The 9,604-nt window shown below is 37.8% G+C and overlaps 2 pseudogenes; both read left to right on the top strand.

Moving 5' to 3' along the window:
• The first annotated feature begins 2,786 nt into the window (after positions 1 to 2,786).
• LOC149195860 (mitogen-activated protein kinase kinase 9 pseudogene) lies at positions 2,787 to 4,179 on the top strand (annotated as a pseudogene).
• Positions 4,180 to 4,408: 229 nt separating this feature from the next.
• LOC149195859 (F-box/kelch-repeat protein At5g26960 pseudogene) lies at positions 4,409 to 5,107 on the top strand (annotated as a pseudogene).
• Positions 5,108 to 9,604: the final 4,497 nt, after the last annotated feature.

Below are 9,604 nucleotides of genomic sequence, written 5' to 3'. Positions count from 1 at the left end.
GAGGTGGAGGCAGCGCAACGGAAAGAGGCGGTCCTCAAGGCCAGCTTGGGGCCTTGGCTAGACGAGGCCTATGTTATCTCTACTACCATTGAGGAGAATTTGGCACACCTACAGAGGACACAGTAGAAGGTAAAGGAAGACAGCGCAGGACCAACAACTAAGCAGCTAGTGGAGCAGATCAAGGAGGAAGCCACGCAGAGCACAGTTGAAGTAGCAGTGGCATAGGTTGAGTTGGGAGGTCTCTGTAGTAAGATCTCCATGCCAGAAGAGTGATTCGGGGTGAGTCACGATATTTGTGCTGGGGGCTTGTTGGGACATGGTCCCCTGCAGTCAATTGGGGAAAAAGCCCAAGTTTTAGGGCAGAAAGCCCAAGTTTTTGTTATGTAAAGTGTAAAGTCTCTACAAGTTGTGGTCACAAAGCATGTACATAGTAAGTTTCATAAAGGGATTTTTCCTTCTTTTATGTAAGTTGTGTTGGCTTGTATAGACCTACCCATGGTCCGCGAACCAAGGGATTATATAGTTGATGATTGATGTAATGGGTCATTAAGAAGTGAAGAGAGAAGAGTCTTAGAGTAGAAGAGAGGCTCTGTAGCTGTGTGCGCAAAGGCCTAGAGTAGAGTCCGCAGCTAAGTGCGCGGACCCCTGTAGCTGAGTGCGCAGGGTAGTCTTGAGTCTGTAAGCAAAACTAAAGTATCAATAAAGAGATTATTATGGAAATATATGTGTTTTGTCCATTTACTTCTATTATGAATGAATGCATTTATGTTATGATGAATATTGGGTTTATGATTTAATATCATATTGATGCATGATTCTACATAGTTTACATTGTTATATGAACACAAGTAATAATATTTGTTTATGTGAAGAATATCTTAATGCATGTTAAAGATATTAGACACTTAAGCCGATCTGAATAATAACAGAATTAGGAGTAATCATAGAGGCGCGTAAGTGGTTGATTCACCTATCTAAGGTCTGTAAAAGACAGTCGTAGACCTTCAGGAAGGTTTAGAGGATGGTAAGAGGGAGTTATATCGATAAGCCTTAAAGGCTTATCGACATGCACGAAGGTAGGTTAAGGGCATAAAACGACATCACAATCATCTTTGGGTGTAGAAACTTGGTTCCAACATCCCCCCATACTGCTTCGGGTGAGACTTCAGTCCGTGTTCCGTGGATTGATGCCAAAAGGGCCAGTAGTGTAGGGATTTGTTTGGAAAACTTAACTCTGAACCTGGGTCAGGACCCACTAAGCCAACAATTTCTCATAAAAATCTTGTCTAACAAACTTTCCTTAATAAAATCCCGAGATTTTGGCATTTTTTATTACTATATTCGTGAAAGTAGATGAAATGAGTTTGTTTTTCATGCACATCAGCAGAGCATATAAATATATGAAATAGGTTCAATAACTATTCAGCATGGTAAAATCCTAATTAATCCCTTGTTATATTGACCTGGGTGCACTACCTATTGAGCAGGTAGCATAGATAAATGGTTTTGCATCAGCAATTACAGCTTTTGGTTTTGCCATTAAACACTTTTGCCTATGTATAATGATTGCAATTGATTCTTCAAGAACTAGGGTAAATAATATATACCTGACAACAGTACATTAAATGTTGTATAGGTGAGGATATATGCTCCCTATTTAACATATTCTTCCTTTATTATGAAGTTCACAACTCTTGGAACTTCATTCGATTCTGGAAATAAATGATCCACTTCTCTCTTTTTGTATATATGAGATTACTGGTAATTTCTCCATAGGTTATCAAATGGATTTGAGAGATTTGCATGAGATTGCTGGCAATTTATTTACAATTTATCAAATGGATTATTTGCAAGAGACTCGAGGAATGTTGCAAAGTCATAAAGAACACATACGTTGCAATAGGGCTTTTGTTCCCAATCTTGATGCAACAAAAACTGAAACTGACAGTCAAATTATAGCTCAAGTAGTAGAAATTAAAGTTGCAATAGGGGTTCCATTCCCAATATTGATGCAACAAAAACTGAAACTGACAGTCAAATTATAGCTCAAGTAGCAGAAATTAAAGAATATGTGCTGGCAGTACAACAATAGTTGGATGAGGCACGAGACGAATGGAGGCAGCTCTGGAATTCTGCACTTAATCTTTGCAGAGTTGATCAGGCAATGGCCTCGGATTCAAGAACCTAAGCAAATTTTTCCAGAGGAGAGTTAAATGAGAAAGAAGAGTAGGAATATGTACATTAGTTCAATGAATAAATAAAATCTATGAGTTAGGAAGATGAACTAGTTAGTATAGTTTTGGAGGATGTTGCTAGTCCTTATACACAACGCTAATTTAAAGGTATCTATCAAGATATTGTACACAATAATGTATATTTATTTTTATGTTTTACTAGAACTATACTATGATATAATATCCACTTTAGCATTTAGCTACAACATCTTCTAACACAGTTACTCATTTATATATATATGAATATGATATCGGTGGAAAATTTGGTCACTGGATATAATATATGAATTGAAATGGAATTATATCTCAATATACAGAGGCTTCTAAAATTTGTAATTACAAATGTTACTCTGTCTTCTAATTTGAATTTGTCATAGATTTTAGCTTTTGATAATGCATACTTCAATCTATCTATTGGACAACAAACAAAATTTTGCTTTCAAATATTTCCTAAAATTTACAGGTCAAATTGTCTCAGTGTTAAATCTCATGTATTGCTATAAACTTGAAAATGGTTCCATGATAAGTACCTCAAAAACGTCCATATATAAAATGATTAACCTGAAAAAGATTGTGAAGTTTTCTCTTCCAACTGATAAAACTTTCAGTGTACCCAATTACTCGAGTTCAAAATATCTAAGGTTTATACCTCCAACTTAATTTGAGATTTACATCGGATAAGTTACGTTCAATCTTGCTAAATGATCACAATATACATCCATGGATTTCCCTCATAATCCCAATTGTAAGGCTATAACATCGATCTTGGAACCACTTACAGCTGTGTGGGTGTTTGGGATGGTTATCATGACATAGTGGATATCATTCCCAATGATCAGGGCAATTGGATTACTCCTTCCATGGTTGCCTTCATAGAAAATGAACGCCTCATCAGAGACCCTGCCAAGAATCAAGTCACTTTCAACCCTGCGAACACTATTTTTTATGCCAAGAGGTTGATTGGCAGGCATTTCTCCAATTCCTCTATCCAAGCTAATAAGAGCCTTTGGCCCTTTTCTATTGTTTGTGAATCCAATCATAAGCTCTTGATCCAAGTAACTTTTAAGGGAGAAGAGAAAACCTTTGTGGCCGAGGAAATATCTTCAATGGTATTGCTTAATATGAAATAAATCACCCAAGCATACCTGGGTTGTCAAGTGAATAAAGCTATCATTACCGTTCCCGCTTATTATAACAATTCATAGAGGCAAGCCACTAAGTACCGAAAGAAAATAATGAGGGAAATGGATATTCTCCGAAGGGCGAATTCTCCACAAATTGTGCATTGTTATGGCATATTAGATCGAGGAGGAGAGATCTCTTTTTCATTGGAGTACATGGACGGTGGTACCTTTGTGCATGTTCTTCAAGCCCACAAGAAAATATGAGAAAAATATTTGGTTGATTTTGCCAGGCAGGTTCTCAAGGGCTTGCATTACCTGCACCAGAACAAAATTGTTCACTGTGATATAAAACCCTCCAATTTGTTGATCAACAAGAGAAGAGAAGTCAAGATTTCTGATTTCAGTGTCAACACTGTGTTGGCTGACACTTTGGCCCAGTGAAATTCCTTCGTGGGAACTTGTGTTTATATGAGTCCTGAAAGGTTCGATCTTGATGGGTACAGTGGAAAGTATGACGGATGATTTGCAGATATATGGAGTTTGGGGTTATCTTTCCTGGAATGTGCACTTGGAAGGTTCCCTTGTTTGTCTCTGGGGAAAACACCTGATTGGCCTACATTAATGGTGGCCATCTGTTTGGGTGACCCTCCATCAACGCCACCTGATGCATCGCCATAGTTTTAGTGTTTTATGAGATGTTTCCTTAAAAAGGATGCATTACTTCTCCATACTGCACATCAGCTTCTTTCACATCCCTTTTTGAAGAAGTATCAACAACAATCTTGTGACCTGTCTCCCTCATGCAGTCTTTACACCTATAGAATTTTTAATTCCTTTCTATATTTTGAATATTGTAATTTAGGGCATTCATTTACTTGTAATGAATGTACACTCTCTTGGTCTCTGGAACTCTATTTTGTAAATCATTTTGCAATGCAACTGCAGTCTTCTTTAGAGTACTTTGTCATCATGTTCGTTTTGTTTTTCCAGTGGTAAATTCAAATGTATTCCTTGGAAATCCTGTCATTTTCCCTTTCAAGTACTCCAATTATGCCTCTGAAAACAAAACGTTACGTTAAAATATTTGGCAAGATTTATGTTGCTAGAGGCTCTATGAGGAGAGATGCTTGTAGGGAAGCCATTGTTCATGCAGAGGAATATGTTCCTTACCTTGATTTATGGAGACTCATTGCAAATATGCCTAGAAAGAGATATGGCTGCCTGGGTGTTGTTGTGGATGGGATTATTTATGTAATCAGAGGGCTTAAATTTGGTAAGAAGAATGGTTTCTCATTACATCCTTATGCTTATGTGGGATCTATCGATTCCTATGACCCCAAGACTAATACTTGGCACAAGACCAAGGCCCTGCCAATGGGGGGTTGTGTGATTGCTTTAGCAATGATGGGATCATATATTTATATGTTGTCAAGTCATGCAGTTGAATTTTCTTTCTGGGGATATGATACCAGGAATGATTTATGGAGTCAGATTAAGCCTCCTCCTATTCCATCTCCTTTAAGGATGGATAATGTGCTAAAATTCTCTTTTGTTACAATGGGTACCTGTGTTTATGTTTTGCAAGTTGGAGGTTGCATTGATGATTTTCTTACGAGAAGCGGGAGGTGTGATAGAGGCCTGGCAGAAGGGTTGGTGTTGATCTATGTTACTAAGTTGCATGAATGGGCTAGAGGACCTGATTTTCCTCTTGTTAAGAATGGAGTTGTCTATGCTACGGTGGAGTGTTAGTTGATTCCATAAATCAGGGTTCATATTAACCATGGAACCTAATGCTTTCTCTTCAGTGCCAAGTTGAATACACTGATTTCTTCTGTATTACCAGTCTGGAACTGTAACAAGATTCTCAGACATGAGCTCTTTGAAGGATTCCCATTCTCTTCTCTAGGTTTCTTATGCATAATCTGAGTAATTTTCTCAATGAATTTGTAAGGAAATCTCTTCTGTGGCATTTCGATCTGATTTCACAAGGTTGGTTTTTTTTCTTAGAACGATTTCATAGGATAAGGACTTCCATCAAGCCTAAATGTTGTCACTGTATTTCCATGGAATTTTCATTGATAAGCCTCCATGGTCGTGGATCTGATACACTTTCCATCGTTGCTTCTTCCTCTGCATTGTATTTATGTTCTTACAATTGTAACTTTTTCCATTGACTTGGGTGCACTGCCTATTAAACAGATAGCACAGATAAAGGGTTTTGCATTAGCAGTTACATCTTTTGGTTTTGTCATTAAACACTTTTGCCTGTGTATAACGATTTCAATTGATTCTTCAAGAACTAGGGTAAATAATATACACGTCACAGTAGTACATTAAATGTTGTATAGATGAGGATATATGCTCCCTATTTAACATATTCTTCCTTTATTATGAAGTTCACTGGATCTTGGAACTTCATTCGATTCTTGAAATAAACGATCCACTTCTCTCGTTTTGTATATATGAGATTACCGGTAATTTCTCCATAGGTTATCAAATGGATTCGAGGTGTTTGCATGAGATTGCTGGAAATTTATTTACAGGTAATCAAATGGATTTGAGGTATTTGCAAGGTACTCAAAGAATGCTACAAAGTCATAAAGAACACATACGTTGCAATAGGACTCCTGTTCCGTGTGGTTTTAACTAAGATTATAGTGACCAAAGGCCTATATCTTGGCAAAAAAAATTTCTCTTTTCTTTTAAATTCCTACAAAATTACCTTATTTATTATATATAAGTCTGATTTTGGTATTATGTTTTCCCTTGAATATACCAAATAAGGATATTCATTGATTTACTAATACCAGTGGAAATTTGACAGTCGCCTACAGTTCCTTTATGAAATATTTTTGTAACTCATTATATTTTCACATTCAACTGTGTAATATAGTTACTTGAATTTTGTGAAAAATGATGAGCAAAGCAAAAAAAATATGTCTCACCAGGCTCGAAATAACAAGCCTCACCAGGCTCGGTTAGATTTGTTTTAAGTACTGGGGGTTTTCGCAGTGCATTATATTAGATATCATTTTTTGAGATTCAATTGCGTTAAGTAAGTCATTCATCTATGACCATTTCCATGAGAGGTAGTCGTAACTGACTAATTTCTCATGACTTTTAAATAGTCCAGCATTATATTAGATATCATTTTTTGGAATTCAACTCCGTTGAGTAAGTCATTCATCTATGACAATTTACATGAGAAGTAGTCGTAACTGACTAATTTCTCATGATTTTTGAATAGTCCACTTAACACTAATTGCATCGTGTAATGCTCACAGGGGTGAAGAAGTGGGATTGAAACTAGTGAAATAAATCACATAGCCTCAATCATCACTTCTCGGGCTTGCACCCAGTAACCAGGACTTCCCGAGAGGTCACCCATCCCAGATCGCCTCTGGCTCAAGCGCGCTTAACTATGGATTTTTCCCCACAATCAAGCCCACTTAGCTTGCTACCCCATTTGCAAAACCTTAGCAAGTATTGTGCCTCATGAACCATTCAAGTAGAGTTTCCTTCACTCTTTTGAATTAAGTAGTGGGGGTTTTCGGAGTGCATTATATTAGATATCATTTCTTGGGATTCAACTGCATTAAGTAAGTCATTCATCTATGACCATTTCCATGAGAGGTAGTTGTAACTAACTAATTTCTCATGATTTTTTAATAGTCCACTTAGCACTCATTGCATCGGATGATGCTCATAGGGTTGAAGAAGTGGGATTGAAACTAGTGAAATAAATAACACAGTGTCAATCATCGCTTCCAGGGCTTGCACTCAGTAACCAAGACTTCCCAAGAGGTCACCCATTCCAAATTTCCTCTGGCTCAAGCGCGCTTAACTGTGGAGTTTTCCCCACAATCAAACCCACTTAGCTTGCTACTCCATTTGCAAGACCTTAGCAAGTATTGTGCCTCATGAACCATTCAAGTAGAGTTCCCTTCACTCTTTTGAATTAAGTATTGGAGGTTTTCACAGTGCATTATATTAGATAATTCAACTACGTTAAGTAATTCATTCATCTATGACCATTTCCATGAGAGGTAGTCATAGCTGACTAATTTCTCATGATTTTTGAATAGTCCACTTAGCACTCATTGCATCAGGTGATGCTCACAGGGGTGAAGAAGTGGGATTGAAACTAGTGAAATAAATCACATAGCGTCAATCATCACTTTTGGGGCTTGCATTCGGTAACCAGGACTTCCTGAGAGGTCACCCATCCCAGATCGCCTCTGGCTCAAGCACGCTTAACTGTGTAGTTTTCCCCACAATCAAGCCCACTTAGCTTGTGATGCAAGTGGAAACAATGGATTTATAAAACCCAATAGTCACCCTGCTTTAACACCCGTTTCCTCAATCTTATGCTTTTTCCTTTTGGGACCAAAATGCTCTTGAAAATTCCCAAGGAATTCTTTTTCCCCTATTTAAACAAATATAAGCATTATTACCGCGGATCGGGATCTAACCGATCGGATGGTCCAGATTCAATCGCAATATCGGCGGTTGGCAGACGCAAGGTATGCGCTATTGGCGCTTCCCCTTTTCTAGAGTTCCGATGCGATTATCGCTAATCGTTATTGGTGATCGGCTCTGCTCCCACTTAACGTTTTACCGCTCCCACTTCAGAACACCGATGCAATATGTCGGCGATCGGCAGTCGCAAAGGTTCGAGGTTTAGACTTTAATGCAGGCCACTCCATTGTCATAATGCGATAATGTGTCTGGACCCGATAAGCCCCCAAAACTTCTGTGTATAATATTTCAGTTCTGCCTTATGAATCCGCTAAGTGTTTTTGCGTGATTTCTCTGTGTAAATGGAACTTCCACTTGCGGAACCAAACAACGCCGAAACTTGCCTTTAACACAGTGTTTTCTACCATCAAGTATGGAAATAGAACTTAATACGATTCAATCCCGAATACTCATAACACACATGCAAACAAATATAACCTCCATAGGTTTGATAAGGGAATCACACAGACAACAATATTTATTCACAAATTAACAAGATTACAGAGTCTCGGCCTTGGGCCTAATTACAACATTAAAGACCTCTGTTCACTTGGAAACCCGCACACAAATCTTGGTTCTCACTCTACTCCCTCTTCAATCCTCTCTCTCCTTTGTTCATTACATTTGCCTCCTTTTTATACATCGATTATTACTCCAACCATATCTAACAACAAAATCTCTAATTTTAATAAATATAACAGCAAATCTCTAACTCCTAGCTCTATGCTAACAATCCTATCTTTGAATCTAAAATTAGACAGTTTCTAACTTATTACAATAATGAAATACAACTAATTTCTTGAGAGATCCAACCCTCTCAGTAAAACTGGCTTTTGACCATTCAGTCAATGAATTTTAACTTGTTTAGCCACAACATGTGAACAAGCTTTCACATTGCTGGCTAAGTCCCGATGCTCCTACATCAGACTCCTGGGGAAGAAAAGAATTGTCCTTTAGACTTTCAGGACTTACTCCATACTTCTGCAACTCTGCTGTAGTCAACCAACTAGCATCCTCCACTGGTTGTCCTTTCCATTTGACTAGATATTGGAAATAAGTCTGCCCTTTGGTTCTCTTGGATACTCTTTGCTCCAAAATAGCTTCAACCTCTTTCTTAACTGCCTTTGGCATTTGTTCTTCCCAGTTCACAGTTTGAACTTCATCTCCTGTAGTTTCCTCCTGTAGCTCTATCTCTGCCTCTTTGTATGGATACAAATCTGCAACATTAAAAATGGGTGATATTCCAATTCCTTCAGGCAATTCAATTTCATATGCATTAGTTGAAAACTTTCTTACAATTCTACATGGTCCTATCTTTTTCATTTTCAGTTTATTGTAAGTTTTAGCAGGAAATCTTTCTTTTCTTAAATACACCATCACTAGATCTCCCACTTGGAATTCTTTCTCTCTTCTTTTCAAATCTACCCTCTGTTTGTATTTGTTGTTGCTTTCCTGTAATTTGCCTTTGACTTCTTCCTGTAGTCTTTGCATCTGTTCCGCAAACTCTTCAGCTTTTCCACTCCTGGTCTCCTGCTTTCCCAAATTCCTGAGCTCATACACACCTCTTGGGTGCGTTCCAAAAACAATCTGAAATGGAATCATTCCAGTACTCTGGTTTGGAGTATCATTACAAGCAAATTCAGCTTGAGCTAGTGCTAAATCCCACTATTTAGGATTTTGATATACTAAACATCTCAATATATTTCCCAAGCTCCTATTCACTACTTC

The sequence above is a fragment of the Pinus tabuliformis genome, chromosome 2_2 (assembly GCF_031772625.1).
Source record: "Pinus tabuliformis cultivar Carrire ecotype Pingquan chromosome 2_2, CPIR1, whole genome shotgun sequence".
NCBI lineage: Eukaryota > Viridiplantae > Streptophyta > Pinopsida > Pinales > Pinaceae > Pinus > Pinus tabuliformis.
Note: the sequence above shows the minus strand (reverse complement) of the source record. Positions and strands in the feature narration are given on the sequence as shown.